General features: G+C 42.0%; 1 long non-coding RNA gene across 1 annotated transcript; it reads right to left on the bottom strand.

Moving 5' to 3' along the window:
- Positions 1-8,974: 8,974 nt before the first annotated feature.
- LOC142399913 (uncharacterized) lies at positions 8,975-22,124 on the bottom strand. Its single transcript, XR_012772893.1, has 3 exons — positions 22,038-22,124; positions 14,305-14,353; positions 8,975-9,263 (listed from the first exon to the last, which is right to left on the bottom strand). It is a non-coding gene; the product is annotated as an uncharacterized LOC142399913 (long non-coding RNA).

Raw genomic sequence — 22,124 nt, 5'->3', positions numbered from 1 at the left:
CTTGTTTTTGTGTTGAAGACTTTATCTCACTTGATATAACAGTCAGTTTCCTCCTGACTGTTTAGATGTACTTTATTGAACATGTGACATTTGGTAGCTAACAGCTAACAGTCATGTTTTAGCATCAAACGTGGTTCCAGCTCAGTTGGGCAAGCTTTCAATGTGTTTAGACTAGGGCTGGGCGAGTTAACTCGTTATTATCGTTATCGCATCGATAATTTAACGCCGATAATTATTTTATCGTGCATTACTGCACTTTTTTTTAAATTTAAAAAATATAAATTTTTGGGGGCTTTTGTGCCTTTAATGGATAGGAAAGTTCAGAGAGACAGGAAGCAGGGGGCAAAGAGAGGGGGAACGACATGCAGCACAGGGCCGTCCGATGCGGGACTCGAACTGGGACCAGCTGCAGCGAGGACTGTAGCCTCTGTACATGAGGCGCCTGCTCAACCCACTACGCCACAAACCACGCCTGTTTTACAGACTTTTATTTTGTAAAAGTCCGTTGCTCACAGGCTTTTATTCTGGAACAGTCTGTTGCTCACAGGCTTTTATTTTGTAAAAGTCTGTTGCTGTCTGCTGCGGAACCGGAAAAGAAAGTAATCGGCGGATCCACCAAACATGGAGAAGGGTACGGAACTTTTACTCGGCCATTTTCATTTTAAAGTTCTTCCAGACGGCGGAGTCGACAGAACCAAAGTCATCTGTAAACACTGCCAAGTTGAATTGTCTTCTCAGCGTAGTAGTTCCAGTCTAAAATATCACTTAAAGGCAAAACACACAACTGATAGCAGCAAGTCATTCAAGGAAACAGACAGTGGAGCGAGGCTTCTACATAAAAACTACAGAAAGATGTTAAAAGTGTGTTTGCACAACAAATGTTATGGCACTTTCATTCATATGGCAGCACATTTAAAATAAAGCTAAATGCTAAAAGCTATACACTACTTTTGAATTCATTTTTGGATTTTGCGCACGATTTTAACCGTTACCCAGCCCAAGTTTAGACACAAAAACATCTAAAATTAACACGGTAAGCATCACAATAATGTACAAAGGTTCCCATTCACGATGCTAAACGGTCACTCAGAGTTGCTCGATGACGGACCAGAAACGTTTGAGAGTGCCAGCGGTGTTGCACACTGAAAAGACTCATTCCAGACAGTCGATTATAGGCCTCTTATTTAAGGTGAAAGCAGGGGTAAAGAAGCACAGACAAAAGCTGCACTGGACAAAAATCATTATTTTGATACTTTGTATGACTTCTGACTTTTCCCCAGCAAAACAAAGCTAAAAAACACCAACAACAGCACCAACACAACTAAGAGTAGCGCATATTTACATATTTTTGAGAATGGCCACAAGTGACAGCAGCAAAATGGAGGCATGTGTTTGTGGTTGCAGAAAAGCATAAAGAGAATTAAATCATCGAGGGAAAGAAGAGGATGGAACTTGGGCTTAACTTTGGTCCCAGCTGGCTCCTGAAAGAGCTGACAACAGCTTGTTATGACGCGCCGCTGTGTTTGCATACTCTTTACAGGTACAGAACCACACAGCAGGTTCTTATTCGATGCCGTCCCATGACATCAAAACTTTTCAATGAGATAGTTGTGTGTTGGGTTGTACGCATGAAATACGACACAGGTAGTGAAGTAACAACAGGCCGAGATAAAAATAGAAGAGCGATGTAACACGAACATGTTGGTGCCAATGTCAGATTGTTGTTGTTGGAAAGTCACATATTATGAGCAGCGTCGGACACACAGTCAGGACATAGCACAGATTCTTTTTACACCTGACCGTGCGTTCAGAGGTTAGGACAAACCGGGGCAAAGAAAAACTCTGAACAGTTGTTGAAATCATATCAAAGAAAAGCTGTTGAGTCGGAGCATTTCTACTTTCAAAATGTGGAGAGAACTTGAGGTATTGATACACGAAGTTACTCCTCCGCATTTAACTCATCCAGGTTGGCGTCTGTTGGAACATGCACAGGGTCACACACTGAAAGCCATATTCACTGAAGCAGTGGGCAGCCGTTCACAGGGCACCTCAGCCGTGGCAAGGAGGTGGACTGCCACCCATCCAGCTGTCAGGTCACCACTCTTTAAGCAGTGAGAGAGGGAATTGAACCGCCAACGCTCAGGTGATTGGACGACCCACTCTTACCACTGCTGTGAAGCCTTAAGAAAAGCACTTATCAGGGGAAAAAGGCCTCAATGCGGGTGATTACGCGCTCGCCGTTACCTCGGATTGCAATTACATTACATTACGGTCATTTTGCATATGCTTTTATCCAAAGCGACTTACAATAAGTGTGTTCCACATCGGTAGGCAAAAGAACTTTAGGTCACAAGAAATCATAAGAGTATTTCCTTCCAAACCAAGCAGCTAAGAGCATAACTAGTGCTAGATTAAGGGTGGAAAGTGCGAAATGAAATATGACAGACTGATGTGTTGATTGAGGTAACAAAACAAAAGCGAAACTTATCTCAACCGGCTGCTCTGTCCTCCTTGGGTGTTACATCAAGAGGTCCCCGGGGACATGACCCCTTAAATATGGTTCCAGAGGACAGTAGCAAGTAGGAGGGGGGAGTAGGGGAGTGTGTAAATGTGTAAAGATGTTTATTCATGTATATATGTTTGGGTGTTAAGCAGGGGCGATTTTAGGATCTGGTCTTTAGGGGTGCCCAGCCCCCCCCGTGCTCACAGAGGCACATTATTTCTCACTAATTGAGGCGAACTAGTACATTTATAAATTTTGGAGCCGTATTAGTTTTGCTTTGAGTAGTGTTTTCCCCTACAACATTCAATTTTGACCTCTTCATTTCAAAAGACTGTGGGCTTGACAGGGATAACAGAGAGCCTGAGACAAACATTGAAGATAACTCAACATTTATTTTGGGAGTAAAGAGTTAAAACAAAAACAAATGCTAGAAAATAAATGTGCTGAGCCAGGGGGTGCCTTGGCACCACTAAAAATACCCTAGCCTCGCCCCTGGTGTTAAGTAATGGTTTAGGGGTTTGCAAATGGGTGATTATATTGTGTATATATTGCAATTATTGATGTATGTACATATTTATGATTTATTGATAATTTTGTAAATATTTGAACCTACCTGTTAATGGTTTGGTCTAATTGGTCATGTGACTAAGGGTAGGGTTTTACAAGGGAGGCAAAATGATTTGTTGGGGTAGTGTTGGAGATTTGGAATGAGACTGGAGAGTATTGTTATTGGAAAGAGTTGGATTTTGGATTGTGGATTTGTATGTGTTTCATTAAACACACCTTCATTGCCACCTAAAGGATTATTTCTTGGTTTTTGCCTCCGGACCGCTCGACAAGTTGACAATGCGTGAGGGAGCATAAAGATTGGACTCTAAATCAATGGATAAAGGTCTGATGAGTCCAGATATTCCTTGTTGCAGATTATGAAATGTTGCACCCATCTGCTGTAGAAGCCTCTGTCGGGGTTGCATTAAAGGGGAACTCCGGGGAATTTGAAGCGCATTTCCATTGCTAGAGGTTGTCAAATACTGATAGTAGGACACAGACAGGTGCAAATCTGCGCTCCCTGTGTGGAGATCGCGCTGTCCGCACAGCATGTCATGCGAGGCTAATACGTGGTGGCTAAGAGGCAAGCGCTAACCCTTCCACGTAAAACAACAACTTGCACACTGCAGAAACGTCACACCACTTTATAAACCATCCGACAATAAAGTCACAAGCCTTACCATCAAAACCATATGCATGGTTCTCACATTACTGGCATGGAGACGTTACAAAACAACTGTATAAACAGCATGTAACTCACCGGCTGGTTGTAGGCTCGCGCATGTGAAAGCCCAAAAGAGTCGATGGACGATAATCCCATATACAAAACAATTATCTTCTCTAGAAAAACTGCGTTCAAGTATTTAAAACATTACAACAATACATGCCCAGTAATATTGTTGTTGTAAGTTGTTGTTTTACGTGGAAGGGTTAGCGCTTGCCCCTAGCCACCACGTATTAGCCTCGCATGACAGGCTGAGCGAACAGCGCTATCTCCACACAGGGAGCGCAGATTTGCACCTCTCTGTGTCCTACTATCAGTATTTGACAACCTCTAGCAATTGAAATGCGCTTCAAATGCCCCGGAGTTCCCCTTTAAGATCTGGGCTTGGTCAGTTTGAGGTTCTGCAACAATGTGTGCACAAAAAAATTAGGTTGGCTGACTTTTCTCAAACTTTGTTTCTTGTTTTAACCTAATCTTACTGGAAAAATGTCTCAAAACCTTATCCACTCATTTGTGTCCTGAAACATGAATAACTCTTTGTTTTTTTGTGCCTGTAGACGCCTTAAAAGCTAAACAGGAGAATGAAGTCTCACTGCATTATACCCGGTTTATCAGCCAAAAAAGTTCATGCTGAAGGAGTTTGGAGGTGTTTGTCTCCCCTTCAACCGGTACTTTCTTACTTATTTAAGCTTGAAGCTTAATTTTTTGTTTTTCAGCCACTGTTTGGTCAGATTTAGCCATTAACAACGTCTTGGTTAGAATGGGGAAACCCCTCGTGGTTTGTCTTAAAACGCATAAAAAAACCTTTTGTGGGGCTAACTGTGAAGTCATGTCACCTCTGCATTAAACAGAAAAGAAGAAGTCATGCTTGGAAAATGGAAAAATCGATGCAAGATGCAGTAAGGCACTAAAATATTTAGTTTTTTTGTTGTTGTTGTCCATATAGAATAGAAAAATTATTTATTCATCCCCCAATGGGGGGAATTCAAAGGTGGCATATAGATGCATGTAAATCCATATAGGTAGGTGTATTTAGAAATTTCAACTCTCGGAAAATATTTTGAATCCTCTTATTCTTTCACAACTTTCTATGCAAGCACTGAGTTGTTATCCAGAGCTCCAAAGTTGATTGCTGCCATATAAAACTAGAGTTTACATGACACAGCGTAATAAAAGTGAACATCTGGGCCAACAACTATGTTGAATTGTTGTCATTTCAATTTATGTGGCACAGTTATGTGTTTTTGTATTGTATCTTTATAGAAGGTATGAGAGGAATGAAGCTAACTCTTTCCTATTAAAGAGTCTATGTTAACTAATAAAGTTGATTTATCCGTCTAACTGGAGTTTATATTGTCATAATTTAAAGTGAAGCAATCTTGCTGTCGGTGCACATGATGAATGAGCATAAACATTTAGGTAAAAATGCATATGTGCACATTCTTTCATACAAGCACAGACACATGCATATGTATGTACAAAGTCTTCTTTCCAAAGCTCGCGGGTGTATTTCTGCTTTACCCCTTCACATTAGTGTCTAACATAGACCATTAAAAATAACTATTGGTATTTAGTAGTTTTAATTACCTGAGAAAGAACAATGTATACACTATATTGCCAAAAGTATTCACTCACCCATGCAAATAGTTAAATTCAGGTGTTCCAGTCCCTATGAATCCAAGCACCTTGGCATGCAGACTGCTTCTACAAATATCTGTGAAAGAATGGGTCGCTCTCAGGAGCTCAGTGGACTCCAGCCTGGTACCCTGACAGGATGCCACCTGTGCAACAAGTAACTAAATACCCCACAGCCAGCTGTCAGTGGTGTTATAACAAAGTGGAAGCGATGGGGAACGACAGCAGCTCGGCCATGAAGCGGTCGGCCACGTAAAATTACAGAGGTCAGAGGTCGCCGACTTTCTGCAGAGTCGGTCCTCCAAACTTCATGTAACCTTCAGAGTAGCTCAGGAACAGTGCATAGAGCGCTTCGTGGAATGGGTTTCCATGGCAACTGCATCCAAGCCACACATCACCAAGTGCAATGCAAAGCGTCGGATGCAGCGGTGTAAAGCACGCCACCGCTGGACTCCAGAGCAGTGGAGACCCGTTCTCTGGAGGGACCAATCAGGCTTCTCCATCTGATGGAGGAGTCTGGGTTTGGCGGTTGCCAGGGGAACGGTGCTTGGTCTGACTGCATTGTGCCAAAGTGTAAAGTTTGGTGGAGGGGGGATCATGGTGTGGGGTTGTTGTTCAGGAGCTGGGCTTGGCCCCTTAGTTCCAGTGAAAGGAACTCTGAATGCTTCAGCACACCAAGAGATGTTGGACCATTTCATGCTCCCAACTCTGTGGAAACAGTTTGTGGAAACAGTTTGGGGATGGTCCCTTCCTGTTCCAACATGACTGCACACCAGAGCACAAAGCAAGGTCCATAAAGACTTGGATGAGCGAGTTTGGTGTGGAAGAACCTCACCGGCCTGCAGAGTCCTGACCTCAACCCGATAGAAGACCTTTGGGATGAATTAGAGTGGAAACTGTGAGCCAGGCCAACATCAGTGTCTGAGCTCAGCATAATGCTCAAAAGAGTAAACCTGTCATTGTAATACATGTGTTACCGGAGGATTCCACAAGGGGGCACACCTGACCACTCAGACCTGAAGCTGCTGCCGGATTTATAGCGTGTAGACGGGAGCATTCTGGTAGCGGCGGTATTGTAGATGACGTGTGAGGCCTCTAAACCAGGCAAGGCACAAGAAATTGATGATAAAAAACATTAAAACATCAAAAATAAGCCTGACACTCCCTCTACTGGTCACCTATATATTGCAGCTTGTGTACGCCTAACGTTAATTCCTCAGAGAGCGTTAACTGACGCACCAAACGAACGCCGGATACACGAGGCAGCCGTGATAATTAACAGCAAGTGTATTTATTGCCTAACCCTATAGAAGGCAGACAGAAGAAGAATAATGTCCAGAAAACAAAGCAGACGGATGAAAATGGAGGAGTTTGTTCTGGTGAATTCTGCTCTCTGAGATGTTTGATGGTACATAACTGAGAAATATGGGATCGTCCTTAGTAGCTAATACAAGAACAAGCAATGGTGTGGAAATCGGCTTCATCAAACAAGCAAAAACAATAAGGAGCAAAGCAATTTTGGGACCGACAAAGGCAGGAAACAAGAATACACATCAGCGTGGTTTTTTCCCCTTTAACTAGTCTTTTTTCCTTTTTTTTAATCCTCTTCCACTCATTTTTTCTCTCTTGTTCAGACAGTTTATCCCTGTACACTTCAGAATTGGTCTGTCTGATCAGATTGTGAGCTGTTCCAGCCTTCTTCACGCTTTTTTTCCTCCTGTCACTCCAATATGAGTTGATCTTAGTCTCTAATTTATTCTCTTTATCATAGGCTTGAACAACGATACCCCATCGTCCTGTAGAGCTTTCACTTTAAGGTCATATTGATTACGTAACATGCGCTGGTGAACAGCTTCCATGACTGAAATTGTCTTCCGTGTTTTAATTATTTCATCGGTAATTACACCTCTTTTTCACCGCCCTGTCAGGCTGCTTTTTAATTCTCCCCCTGACTGTTTAACTGTGCGTGTCTGGTTGTCTCTCTGGGCCTGCAGGGCAGCCACTGCCTCCGTCCGCCATCGTCCTGCTGGGCAGACCAGCTGAATAAGCTCATTGTCGGCCAGTGGAAAGTGCAGGTGCACCTCTTCTTTTTCACCTTCGACCCTCGGCCCTCGACCCCACAAAGCCCTTTGTGAACTCCATTTACTGGCGACTCCAATGAAACTGCAGTCCATTACCAACATCTCCACTCTCCTTTTCACTACCCATTTTCTACTCCTCTCAAGAAACCAATTAGTGACAAAGCAAGTAGGTTAGACTCTCTATTCAGAGTGGGCATTGTTGAACACAATACCAGGAAGCATTGTGAGCTAACAATTAGTGGAGATGGGGCAGTGTAGAGTGTCACTGACATTGTTGGGAATCGCAGAAGGGTAGGTTTGTTCCCAAAGAGGGAGTTAGACGGGTGCAGAGGGGTTCCCAGGTGCTGAATTAGCCCAGCCTTGCCCATGTGTTCCAGTCACACAAGAAGTTTATCAGCGGCCGGGCTCAGGATACAGGAATGTGTCCCCGAGAGGGTGTGTTGTTTTCTTTGGGTGGAGATGTTTATGTTGGAGGTAACCCTACCTGGATGGGATTGTGTGTGTGGAAGCATCCATTCCTGTATTTTTTGCCTGAATGAGCGTATGAATGTGCATCAAGTTACCAGTTTTGTTGGGTTTTTTTCAGTGGAAATGCAATTGATTGGGCTTTGTATGCAGATATCAAATCAAATCAAATCAAATCAATTTATTTGTATAGCACATTTCATGTACAAAACAATTTAAACGGCTTCACATAAAATAAAAGCATTGCAGCAGGGAGTGGAAGAAGCATTAAAAATACATAAAAGAATATAAATAAAAACAAATAAAATAATTTAAATGATTAAAAACAAGCAGATAAATTCAAAGATATGAGAAACATGAGAAAAGAAATGTTTTTAACCTGGATTTAAAAATGTCTACATTTGGTGAAAGTTTAATCTCCACTGGCAGTTTGTTCCACTTGTTTGCAGCATAACAGCTAAATGCTGCTTCTCCATGTTTAGTCTGGACTCTGGACTGGACCAGCTGACCTGCACTGGAAAAAATGCCCCTCCAAAAATGAGATAAGCAAAAAAAATCAGCCAATGGAACTAGTGAAAATCGGCTTGTCAAGATTTCTTGAAATAAGATGTGATATTTGGGACTTTTGAGTTAAAAGTGATCTTGAAATTAGCTTAAAAACCTCTTCAAATGTCCAAAAAAAAGCTTGTTTCATATCATATGTGACTCAAAACGATTTGTTTTCAAGACTTTTTCATTTAACAAGATATTCCAGATGTATTGTCTTAAAACAAGTCCCTATATCTGGCTGAAATAGTACTTGTTAGGCAGTTGTGTCTGATATTAAGTGTAATGAGATATTTTGACAAGAAATGAGACAAATATACTTGGTAAGACTTTGATTTTTTTCCAGTGTGAGTCCTTGGATCTAAGAGCTCTGCTGGATTTATATTCTCTTAACATATCACAGATTTATTTGGGGCCTAATGATATATATATATATATATATATATATATATATATAATATATGAGCACTCAGAAAAGGAGGTGTTGGCCCTCGACCATCCCGCCCGGAGGTCAAACCCCGGGGGCATTAGCCCATGCTAACGCTAAGAGCAGGCTTGTTTCCACTCTACGGCTCTGCCGTAAAGAGGCTCCTTCCAGGCTTGTGACACCCGTGCTGGAAGGTCATGACCAGAAGGCCAAGGGTTCAGTCATCATTGTTATCCTTCCACTCCAAACACTTCCCCCGCTGCAGGATGACATCACAGCAGCGTGGAGCTGCTGACAGCTGACACTGGCTGGGCTCAGCCTCGCCGTTCTCCCCTGTGTAGCAATGAGAAAAAAGTAAGAAAACCGTGATTTCATCTGTTCCGTCTGACACGATTAGCTGTGCCAGGCAGAAAAAAAACACACAAGTTAGTGTCCCTGTAGAAGTCACAAAGAAATGAGCTGTAATCCAGCGGCATGGTGTTGGACTGTGTGCTACAGATTCGCCACTTCAGGAGCACATCTGGTAATTATCATGGAAAAGCTCAGAAAACTCAGCTGACAGCAGGATAAGGACACACTCATCCCTGTAGTTTCTTTGCTTTGATCTGAGTCGTGCCTTCAGGCTCGTCTCACAAGGCAGGGTGATTAAGTTAGCTGAATGAATTAACTGAGTTAAGACCCAGAGAAGCTATTTCTTTTCTTACACCAGAAGATTTATCCTGGTAAACCAGTAATACTGAATTTGTGAGCCTCAGTTTACCCCAGTGCTTCAAAAGCCAAGTCATGAGAGCTTACAAATGGCCGAACACTCGATTATCTTAGCAGAGTGTTCTGGTTACTGACCCCACTACACGAAACCTTAGATCTCATTTCTGTACAGGGTTACATAAGGAGACGCATCATGTGTGACTTTGCTTGATTTACACGAGCCGATGCACATGAGAACTTTTAGCTGAGACGACCTCTGGTGAGTTTTCAGCCTTTTTTACACTTTCACATGGTGTTCTTATAAGTTAAAAGAGATACTTTGAAGGAAAATCATTCTATTTTTTTAATTTGTTTATTCATTTTTTCCTATTTCCTATTTGTTTATTTATTATTATAATTTGTTAAATCCCTCTCTGCTGTACTTTAGCTCTGCTCTCGCTCCTCCCTGCCCTGAAAAAGCAGCTGAAGAAGTGGAAGTGGACTGATTTGAGAGACTGATTATCAGGGTTTAATCGATGCAAATATCTCTCTGGGTCGCCCACTATCTATATTAAGTGTTTACCAAGTAGTCTGAGTCTTTTTATGCATAGTTCATCATTAATACTGACATATAATGACAAAAACAATCACTTTATCCTTTATTCTTTTCAATTATAGCTGCTCAAAGTGGAGTGATTGACAGCAGCATGTGAAACGGACCAGAACAACCTCGTTTTAACCCAAGTTAACTAGCTGTGACGTTGGGATGTATGAAAGTATTTGGTATTAAAATGCCAAACCAACCGACCTCAATTTAGGCAAGAGTCTGGACCAGGAAAACCAGTCAGCATGGTTACATCCACACTTAATTCGAGCTAATCGGACTGCCTTCTTTGCTCCAGTTTTCATGCACAGGAGGGAAATCAAGTCGCCCACTTATGCTGTTGACTGTATGAACAAACTCTCAAGATTTTCTCGTCTTTTTAACCTTCTCTGCTGGAGATCTCCGTAAAAGAGTAAAGCAGAATTCACTGCGCAGATGTGTTTAAGTTACTTGAATTTGTGATTTTTAGCTTGGAAAAATCAGGATTTTATTAGAGCAGAGCGGCAGCCTAGAAATGCTTTAAGTAACCACAGTTTCTGACAAAAGTTGCTGTATTAATATACGCTTAACCTTTACTCTTTTTACAATAAGGGTGCTCAATGATTCAACTTCGGAGCATCTACAGAGCAACGAGGCCCACTTGAGTCGAGCTGAGCTGATACATGTGGAGTAATTCCAGCCTCAACAGCATTTCCTGGATGAGTTAGGCCAATTTTTAGAAGCTTGATTTCATACAATTTTGGTCAGATGAATATGTTTCCAAGCATTTTAAAAGTCTCTCCAACTATAGTCAACAATGTAGGCCCCAGGTTGAGCTACAGAGGTCAACCCTGAACCGGTTGCCACCATCACCGGTTCTATACGGGACCCTGACAGAGCTCCAGTTGGTGGGACAACTCGGAGAATTAAGTGATTGTTGGTGGAGAATGGAGAATTTTCAGCTGCTTTGCCTGCACATTGAGAAGGAAAACAATTGTGTGAGATCTCCCGTCGAAGCTGCCCACAAAGAAGAAGTTCCACAAAGAACTGTTTAGCAGTCGAAGGTCATTAAATCCCAGAATGCATGCAGTGAGCTGTCACTGTTGAGAGATCTGGATTTGAATTGATTGGATTATAACGGTTTGGTGCTTTATAATAAAACTTTTATTTATTTTCATAGACAGGACTGAGTGGACATAATTATTGCTGGAAAACGAAGGAGGATTGACTTAGTTTGTCAAAATGCCAGCGTTCATGTGCACTTACACTGGAAAAAATCTAAGTCTTACCAAGTATATTTGTCTCATTTCTAGTCAAAATATCTCATTACACTTAATATCAGACACAACTGCCTAACAAGTACTATTTCAGCCAGATATAGGGACTTGTTTGAAGACAATACATCTGGAATATCTTGTTAAATGAAAAAGTCGTGAAAACAAATTTTGTTTTGAGTCGGATTTCATATGAAACAAGCTTTTTTTGACATTTGAAGAGGTTTTTAAGCTAATTTCAAGATCACTTTTATCTCAAAAGTCCCAAATATCACATTTTATTTCAAGAAATCTTGACAAGCCGATTTTCACTAGTTCCATTGGCAGATTTTTTTGCTTATTTGAAGCAAAAATGTCTCGTATTTGTTGTTTTTTTTACTTATTTTTGGAGGGGCATTTTTTCCAGTGTAGCAAAGGGAAGAAAAATTCTACAACAAATACTGCGGTGGTGGACATCCACAAGAGGATAAAAATCTGAAAAATATCTGATATATTTGACCTCTTGGCTCAGACTGGAAAGAGTGGGTGAGTTTATTTAATCTTTCCCAGGCCAAACAAGATTTTAGTCTAATGCACATCAAGTCTTATTCGATACGGACAGAAAAAAAACACCTCAAGCAAAAACGTCTTTTATTTGTTGTTTTTTTAACTTATTTTTGGAGGGGCATTTTTTCCAGTGTAAGACATGGCGCTGTAGTGGCTTTCTGATTTGTGGAGGGTTCTGAAGTCGAACCGGCTCCGTACTGGTGTCGACACCTGGTTGAAAATGGTCAAAAAGGGGTAATACAGACTCCTCCTCTGGGGTTATTTTCAATCAGGTGTGGCAGGTTATCACAGATCGCATAAGAAGCCATCAGAGGAGCCAAAAATGACTTTTTTTCAGGTCACAAATTGCTGCTAAATACGTCTTTATAAATAAATCTTTATAAAAATAAAGATGAAAATAAAATAAAATAATTAAAAAAAAATAATAATAATAATAATAAAATAATAATAATAATAAATAAATAAATACGTCTTTATTTTGAGCTTGGTGTCGTGTCGTTTCATCACATCATAACTTTGCTGTTCACACTGAGGAGAGGAACATTGTTCCCTGACGTGAATTACACCCTTCATTCGTGTTACCCTCCCTTGTGTAAGGCGACGGACAGGCGGCAGCTCCGCATGCCCTTCGTCCCTTTATTGGTGGCTACCCCAGATGACCCCGGGCTGAGTTTGAGGGGTGTGACGGGAAAGATATGGGGCAGAGAGCACAGACACCGGAGCCTCTCCACACTGCTGCTCATTGTGCAGCTATCCCTGAAGACCCCGCTTCTATTCCTGACTGCCCTTCTCATTTAATATCTCACGCCAACCCTCTTCCCCTCTACTCAGAACGGCCTAAACGCTTTCTCCAGTTTAGTGATTCATTGATTTATAATTGCCGATTGGACCTCCTTTTCATGCTCTACTTTCTCCTTTTTGATAGATAGTAATCTGGGTCGCCGGCTGCCAAAAACTCATCATATGGAAGTGCCAAGTGAGAATTCTGACAAAGGCGAAAGAAAAGTGGGATTAGGAAAAGAAAGATGGATGCGGGGAGGCAGACAGCCCAGACAGCATGTTTCTGTCTTTACGGGAGACTTGCATGCACTCGTCACTTTTGTTGCCACGTTCTGTAAAGTTTTTACTTGTACAGGAGAAGCCAAATAAAAGACGGGAAATAAAAGAGAAAAGGAGAAAAGAACGAGACTGAAACTGAAGATGGAAAAAAACATTGTTGAAACATGAACCGGCGGTACGTTGGCTCTAATAAAACGCTGGGGAAGGAAGCAGGAAAAGGAGACAAAGAGACACACAGAAACACAGCCACACACGCCGTTTTCTCACAAAGAAAACCGAGACGACACACAAGCATGCAAACTGTCACTGACGAGGAAAATTACAGTTTCTTGTAACTCTAGTTGAGTTGTTTTCCACTTTTGGAATCAGTCATGAAGACAAACTGGATGCACGGACGATCAGAAATGCCGTTTTATTCTTTTTAGGTTCGGTTTTGTGAAATCATTGCACTGGAAAAAATGCCCCTTTCAAAAATAAGTAAATAAGACAACAAATACAAGACGTTTTTGCTTGAAATAAGCAAAAAAATCTGCCAATGGAACTAGTGAAAATCGGCTTGTCAAGATTTCTTGAAATAAGATGTGATATTTGGGACTTTTGAGTTAAAAGTGATCTTGAAATTAGCTTAAAAACCTCTTCAAATGTCAAAGAAAAAAGCTTGTTTCATATAAAATCCGACTCAAAACTATTTGTTTTCAAGACTTTTTCATTTAACAAGATATTCCAGATGTATTGTCTTCCAACAAGTCCCTACATCTGGCTGAAATAGTGCTTGTTAGGCAGTTGTGTCTTATATTAAGTGTAATGAGATACTCAATGAGACAAATATACTTGTTAAGACTTGGATTTTTTTCAGTGTGTGAGTAGTTTGAGTTCGACCTGCAGTAGACTGAGTGTTTGGAAAGTCTGGGTTGGATCTGTGTGGGGGAGCCCAGCTAAAGGGAATTTTCACCTCCTCTAATAATTGAAAACTCAGTTTGATGCTACCTCGTTTTTTATTACACTGTGCCACCTTTGCAGAAGGCTGTTATTTACTTTGTGACCACATTTTCTCAAATATCTCCATGTTGCAACACGGATCGTGTTTCCACCATGTTTAGCGGCAGTTAAACTATGTGCAGATCCAACCAAGGCTTTGCCATTTTGCCACTTTGGTCGCAGGCATAGCATGAGAAATGGGCCAACTTTAGGAAATGAAGAAGTAACAAAATGTAAATGCACTCACATGACAGACCGCAGACCTTTGACTGTGAGCCCGATGGGCGTCGAAGAGTCTACGAGAAATAAGAGGAAAATATTTGCATATATTACATGAAACAGGCAAAATGAACTGCAACAAGATTTTATTACAAACAATCAAAAGCCTCAGAGACCTTGAAACTGGACTAAAAACAAGCCAAAAAACCATCTACAAGTGATTTTCCCACTCACCTTTAATAATAATAATTAATAATAACATGCATTAGATTACACTACGGTCATTCTGCAGACGCTTTTATCCAAAGCGACTTACAATAAGTGTGTTCCACATCGGTAGGCAAAAGAACTTCAGGTAACAAGAAATCATAAGTGCATTTACTTCCAAAACCAAACAGCTAAAAGCATAACTACTGCTAGAGTAAGTGCAGTAAGTTAGGTACCGAGACAAATGGGAAGACAATTTAGGAAACAAATAAGTGCGTAAGAAGCTAGGACGAAACGGGTGATGTCCTAAGAGGGCGGATCAGGGTAGATCTGGGTAAAAGTGTTGATTGGTGCCTAAAATCATGAACTAACTGTGTCTGTTCCTTTTATTTCCAACCACCTACATAAACACATGGAAAATACCCCTTATTGTTCCTCCAGGTAATAAAACAACTGCCTCAGATCCATTCTGGAAGGCTCTTTGGTACCAAATCCAAAAATAATCGATAATACGTATTCACCTACAATGAAAAAGCAAACAGCTAAGAGCATAACTAGTGCTAGAGTAAGTGCGGTAAGTTAGGTACCGAGACAAATGGGAAGACAATTTAGAAAACAAATAAGTGCGTAATACCATAAGTACATGCAAATACACTTGTAAGAATACTCGTATGGGCAAGAAGGCAGCAGAGAAACACTGCTCCGGTGCAGAGAGGCTTTAAAAACTCACATTTAGTGTGTGTGAGCGGCACGCTTTCACTGATATGCCTCGTGAAATACAGACTCATTCTCACACACACACACACACACACACACACCCTTGCACGCCAATCAAGATTTCTGGCCTACGTGCGCTCAGGCACATGCCTGGGAAAACAGTGCCTTTATGGCTGTCCTCCGCAGCGCATTGTCTCCCCTATAACTGACTGACAACACACAGTTTTATGTATAAACACTCACAAAAGGTCTGGGTACTTGGGTATCAGCGTCAGTCTTAATGAACCTGTCTCCAGGGGGCGGGACCGGGGTAATGTCCCACACAAAGGGCCCCCGCCGGGCCGCAGAGCCAACCAGAGGCCAACAGATTAACTTGCATTACATCAGCATTCCTACAATACACCTAATGAGGGGTGGATTATGTGGGTATGCGTGAGTGTTTGAGTGTGTGTTTGCTCTCAGGGCATTGCATCACTAATTAAATGCAATGATTCACTTTTGCTGATTCAGTTTGGGTTCAGCTGACAGGCAGATGAGGAGACACATATCTTTACACGCATTTTGCGTCCCTGAAGCTGCACTAATTTGTACTTTATTATGAAAAGAAGTTGGATTTTTTTTTGCTGTCTGAGATGTGCAACTTCTATCCTTTGCAGTTTGCATTAGCATGCTCGCTGTGTTACCTCACCAACAGCAGCAGAAAACCTCCAATTAACTAGAGAAAGCCTTTCTTTCCAGGCTGTTGTTGAATGATTTTGGCTAAAAAATTGGCAGAAAAAGGGGTAGAATTGGACCTAAAGAAGTTTGTCTCCTGAAATTGTACTAAAGAAGTTATAGTTTGAGGGCTAACAAGAGGGCTCCTGGTTCAGGAATCCCAGCTGGAGCCTTTCTGGGTGGAGTTGTGCATGTGTGGGCTTCTCTCAGGGTAATCCAGATTTCTCCCACTATCCTTAAAAAAGGAGCCACACATGTTAGGTTAGTTGGTGATTTTAAATTAAACAAATACAAATCAGAGGTCATTGTCTTTGGAGCCACAAAAAAAACCACAAACCAAACTAGAACTCTGGGTGTTATTATGGACTCAACAGTCATTTTAAGTCAGTTATGAAGTCAGCCGGCAATCACCTGAAGAATATTTAAAAGATTTAAAGGACTAATGTGTCAGAGTGGTTTAGAAAAGCTGCTCCGTGCATTTATCTTCAGCAGACGAGATCACTGGTCTGCTGCTCGAGTCCTCACTAAGACCAGAAAAGTGGATCATAGTAAGCCCTGAGGTCTCTACACTCAGTGGGGTCACATGGCCCTGAAAGGATCGGATTATTGGCTAAATTACAATCAGAATGAGTTATTAAGTGCATGTAGACACCTTAATCTGACTATAAATTGGATCGGATCGGATTCAGACCCCGAGATAACTGGGTTGAAAGTCACTCTAAACCTGCTTGTAGACGCTGAAGCACGTGGTGAATCAGACTTTGCGTTCTGCGCATGCTCCAGATGTTTTCCCGGGGTCGTGACCCGGAAGTCATAGGAGACGATATTCCTGTTGTTGTCGCCGTCAGAAAGAAACAAACAACGCGATGGAGAATGTTCCGTTGGGCATCGAGTTTGTGCAACAAGCAGCTCATCACAGACCAAATGTAGAGGGACGTAGCTTCATCTGGCTCTGCGTTCTCCATCTTTCTCGAATGCCTGAGTTTGTTGTTGTTGTTGGTGGTGAAGAGGTCAACAGGAAGTGGCTCTATTAGCAACAGCTGGAATGGGTACAGCGCCACCTATCATACCGGGGTATGACACGCTTTGTGCCTCTGATCCCATTCATTCACCGCCATATATCCAAGGAGAATTACCCTTGCTCAACTCATTCTTATTGTAATTTAGCCAATTATCTGATCCTTTCAGTGCCATGTGACCCCACACTGGAAAAAATGCCCCTCTAAAAATGAGTAAAAAAACAACAAATACGAGACGTTTTTGCTTGAAATAAGCAAAAAATCTGCCAATGGAACTAGTGAAAATCGGCTTGTCAAGATTTCTTGAAATAAGATGTGATATTTGGGACTTTTGAGATAAAAGTGATCTTGAAATTAGCTTAAAAACCTCTTCAAATGTCAAAAAAAGCTTGTTTCATATGAAATGTGACTCAAAACAATTTGTTTTCCAGACTTTTTCATTTAACAAGATATTCCAGATGTATTGTCTTCAAACAAGTCCCTATATCTGGCTGAAATAGTACTACTGAAATAGGCAGTTGTGTCTTATATTAAGTGTAATGAGATATTTTGATAAGAAATTAGACAAATATACTTGGTAAGACTTTGATTTTTTTCTAGTGCAGCATCCTGTCCATCAAAGAGGTGATTTTAAGAAACAGCTGCTGGGTTATAAAGCTTTAAATAGTTTAAATCTCAGATTGTCTGGTGCGCTCTGAACCTTGGGGAACAAGGTTTGCTTTCTCAGAGTTGGAGCCAAACATGGAGAAGCTGCTTTCAGTTTTTATGGATCAGATATGTGGAACAAACTCCCAGATAACTGCAGGTCTTCTTCTTTTAGACCAAACCTAACACCATTTGTGTTTACCACTGCAACTGAACAGCTTTCCCTGTGCTGTACCTCGATCTGTTATTCTTTTATGTTCCATGTAAACCACCTTGTTGTTGAATTGTGCTAATTTAGATGCTAATGCTAATTTAGATTTGCCTTCTAAACTGAGTGAGTGCGAGTTTGTTGGACCTGAAATAGTTTGGTGTACGTCCATGGCAGCCCTGAGCTGAGCTGGGTTAGGCGGGTGTGGGAAATGAACAGACATAGTTTAAAGAGCAGATTTTGTGCATTTGTCTTGGTAAATATGAGATGACGCGAGTCGACATTTGTGGGTGTGTGTCGGTACGTGTCTGTGTACGCTGCCTGCTGTCACGCACATTTCTGAGTGTGTTGGATCTTGCATGTTTCTGTTGGTAACCGTCCTGTCACGTATGTGTTGCCATGCATTGTTCTGCATGTGAGGGTAACGTGTGCGTACCGTCATATTAATGCAGATGAAGTGACTGAAATCACCCACCAAACCTATTCTGAGGTGCCCGATCAGCAGCTCACTTTAGCTCACTCTGTATTTCCAGTCAGATCTGGTAAGATTGCTCCTTATCCACGCGTTGCATGTAGTCTTATTCAGTTATTAGTGTCTCTGCAGTCATTTACTGTGTGTTCTGTGTGTAAGTGATGCCACTGCGGGGATATGAAGAGCATCTTTGCATCTAATTCAAACCCGTGAGTAACATCGGGGTGTCATTTGTGTTACCGTGACAGAAAATGTTGGCATTTGAGCAACTTAACCTCTGCTTTTTGGTAAAAAATCTTAGTTTCTATTGAGTTGAGTTGGGCAGTTGGATGCTCGCTCCGTGATTCAGAGGCTTCTAGGAAGTTAGGCTGTGAGAGAAGACCAATTTTACTACATTTTGGTGGTAAAAATGATGCCTGTTGTGTACAAATTACAGCTAAAAACATTAGCTGCTCCACTCTGGCTCTGGAAATATTCCTTCTCATAGAAAATTTAGCTCAATCAGACATCAAACTTTTGAGTGTAAGATTTGAAAGTTTTGATTGTTTCTCTAACTGAATGCATGTGAAAGGAGGGGCAATTTGAAGCTGAGAATGATTGAATTTTCTGTGCATTCGTTTTGATAAAGGTTTCTTTTAAAAGCTGAATACTTTTAAAATCATGATAGTAATTTAAAAAGTTGAACATGGACACCTCGGATCTCAGTGTCGAGGTGGTTTAACTGTAGTTTACCTGCAAAGGAGGAGAAGAAATTGAGAGTTAAGCAGTGAAAAGATATTTGTTTCAGAACTGGTGAACAGCAAAGCTTGGATAAAGACTGAATGAATTCTGTTGCTTCACTTTTGCTCCAATATTTGTACATTCATTGTGACAAAGATGCTAACTGATATGATGATGTAGAGTTTTTAACTGCCAAAAACTAAGGAAAGAAGATGCTTTTGGAAGTGTGTGTGATTAAAAGGTGTTTGATGAAGAAGTTTGTGTTCAGAGCAGCGATTCTTTCATCATACTTCGCACTGGGGAGTTTCTTTATCCTTGTTTGGTGGTTGTGAGTGTCACTGAGTTCGTCTTTATTCAACCCTGCAGACATTGTTTGTGCACGATGCATAAAATCTGAGCTGTCTAGAGCTTTCCCGACATGTCTGAGCTAGATTTTTTTGCTTTGGCAGATGAGATTTCTATGCTATACCTGGATGAAAAAACCCAACTGTGTGGAGCTTGTTTTCTGCAGGCTGGAAGCCTGAATTGTGTGACATTGATAGATCGCGGTTAATTCCACGAAGCTGCTTTTATAATATCATTGCCAGCGACCTGCAGAGAAACAAATTTACAAAAAACCCTGGTACTGTGCTCCAGTAGTTAGTCTTTTATTTATTTACTTATCCTCCCTCATTAGCATTATTGTTGATGTATTGTTGTATTGTTTTATGTCAGTGGGATAAAACTGAGGATTAGGTCCAAAGGTTTAGATTTTCCCCTTATGAGCAGCAGCCAGGAGCTGCTGATCAATGCTCTGATTATCTGATCATCAGTCTGTGAGCAGCTCTATAAAAGCAGAAGTTGTGTCAGTTTTCAGGTGTGTGTTAACACGATGCCAAGGAGGAAAGACATCAGCAACGATCTCCAGAGAAGCCCATCTGTCTGGGAAGGGTTATAAGGCCGTTTCCAAACTATCTGGAGTCCATCGTTCTACAGAGAGAAAGATTATTCGCAGGTGGAAAACATTCAGGACAGCTGTCAATCTTCCCAGGAGTGGACGTCCCAGCAAGGTCACCCAAAGGTCACCCAAAGGTCAGAAACCCAAAGAGCTACATCTCAGACTCTGCAGGCCTCAGTTAGCATGTTAAAGGTTAAAGGTCACCCCAAGGTCAGAAACCCAAGAGCTACATCTCAGACTCTGCAGGCCTCAGTTAGCATGTTGAAGGTTAAAGGTCACCCCAAGGTCAGAAACCCAAGAGCTACATCTCAGAGTCTGCAGGCCTCAGTTAGCATGTTAAAGGTTAAAGGTCACCCCAAGGTCAGAAACCCAAAGAGCTACATCTCAGACTCTGCAGGCCTCAGTTAGCATGTTAAAGGTTAAAGGTCACCCCAAGGTCAGAAACCCAAAGCGCTACATCTCAGACTCTGTAGGCCTCAGTTAGCATGTTGAAGGTTAAAGGTCACCCCAAGGTCAGAAACCCAAAGAGCTACATCTCAGAGTCTGCAGGCCTCAGTTAGCATGTTAAAGGTTAAAGGTCACCCCAAGGTCAGAAACCCAAGAGCTACATCTCAGACTCTGCGGGCCTCAGTTAGCATGTTAAAGGTTAAAGGTCATGACAGCACAGTTAGAAACAGACTGAACAGGTATGGCTTGTGTGGAAGGGCTGCAGGAGAAAGCCTCTTCTCTCTAAAAAGAACATGGCAGCACAGCTTAGGTTTTGCAAAGCTGCATCTGAACAAACCACAAGACTTCTGGAACAAAGTCCTCTGGACAGAGCAGACCAAAGTGGAGATGTTTGCTCATAATGCACAGCAGCACGTTTGGAGGAAACCAAACACAGCATATCAGCACAAACACCTCACACCAGCTGTCAAGCACGGTGGTGGAGGGCTGATGATCTGGGCTGGTTCTGCAGCCACAGGACCTGGGCACCTCGCAGCCATTGAGTCCACCATGAACTCCTCTGGATACCAAAGTGTTCTAGAGTCAGATGTGAGGCTAAAGCTGGGCTGAAACTGGCTCATCAACAGGACAAAGATCCCAAACACAGCAGCAGATCTACAGCAGAATGTGGGAAGAAGAGAAGAATCGAGGTGTTCAACGGACCAGTCAAAGTCCAGACCTCAGCCTGACTGAGACGCTGTGGTGGGACCTTCAGAGAGCTGTGCAGAAACTAATGCTGCAGACCTCAATGAGCTGAAGAAGCCAAGATTCCTCCACAAATTACTGCTGTTAACGGTGATTCAGCAAAATATTCAATCATGTGGAGAACGTAGTTTGGGCTTCTTCTTTAAGCCTAATTGACAAAGTTTCTGGATCTATTATATACATGAGAATTCACAACAGAATGTAATCAAAGTGTCACAATATTAATCTTTATAAACATTTAAAAGCAGTTTTCCTCACAGACGCCCTTTGAGCTGCAGGTAAACAGTGATATCTCTTAAAATGCTTCTCTAGAATAATAGTTATTATCCTCCGGTAAAGTTTTTAAAAACAGTATTTTTTTTAATCGGCCCTGCAGGCTCTGTCCCCTCAGCAAACCAATTTAAAAATAGGAGTGGGATTATTTGTGGGTCGTTGTGGTTTTAGCGTGTGAGACGGAGTGTGTGTTTGCCCCCCCGGTTCAGCCAGCCAGCAGCGCACTTAGCACGGGCTTTAAATAGCGAACTCAAATAAAGTGAGAGGAGGCCGGGGATCAGAGGCTGAGAGGGACTCTGTGAGGGAGGCATTCCCGAACGGAAGCCAGCCTTTGGATTTCCAAACACCATTCGGAGCGAGCGATGCCAGGAATGTGATGTCGTCCAGCGGCGGCGGCAGCGTGCGGCTGTGAAAACCACCTCGCCACCAGGTGCTGGTGCGCTGCCTGACAGGAAGTGCAGCAGGAAGTGGGAGCAGAGGTGGAGAAAATGGCTGCTGGTGACTCAGCAGAGTGAAAGCAGAGCCTCTATCGTCCCCGTGAATCTCCTCAGCGCTGAAAAGGCAACACGACTCCCCCTCCGAAGCAAACCTCTTTCTCACCGACTCGTCCACACTTTACAGACTGTGTTAAATTTCTATTCTCTCTCATCCTTTTTACCTTTTGACGGCCTTCTTTGTGTGCAGGCTGTGGGAAAGTTTCCCGTAATGGTGAGGTCATCCACCGCCGAACAGCCACCCCCACCCC

The sequence above is a fragment of the Odontesthes bonariensis genome, chromosome 15, assembly GCF_027942865.1.
Source record: "Odontesthes bonariensis isolate fOdoBon6 chromosome 15, fOdoBon6.hap1, whole genome shotgun sequence".
NCBI lineage: Eukaryota > Metazoa > Chordata > Actinopteri > Atheriniformes > Atherinopsidae > Odontesthes > Odontesthes bonariensis.
The sequence above is the reverse complement of the archived record's forward strand: the minus strand, read 5'-3'. Positions and strand labels throughout refer to the sequence as shown.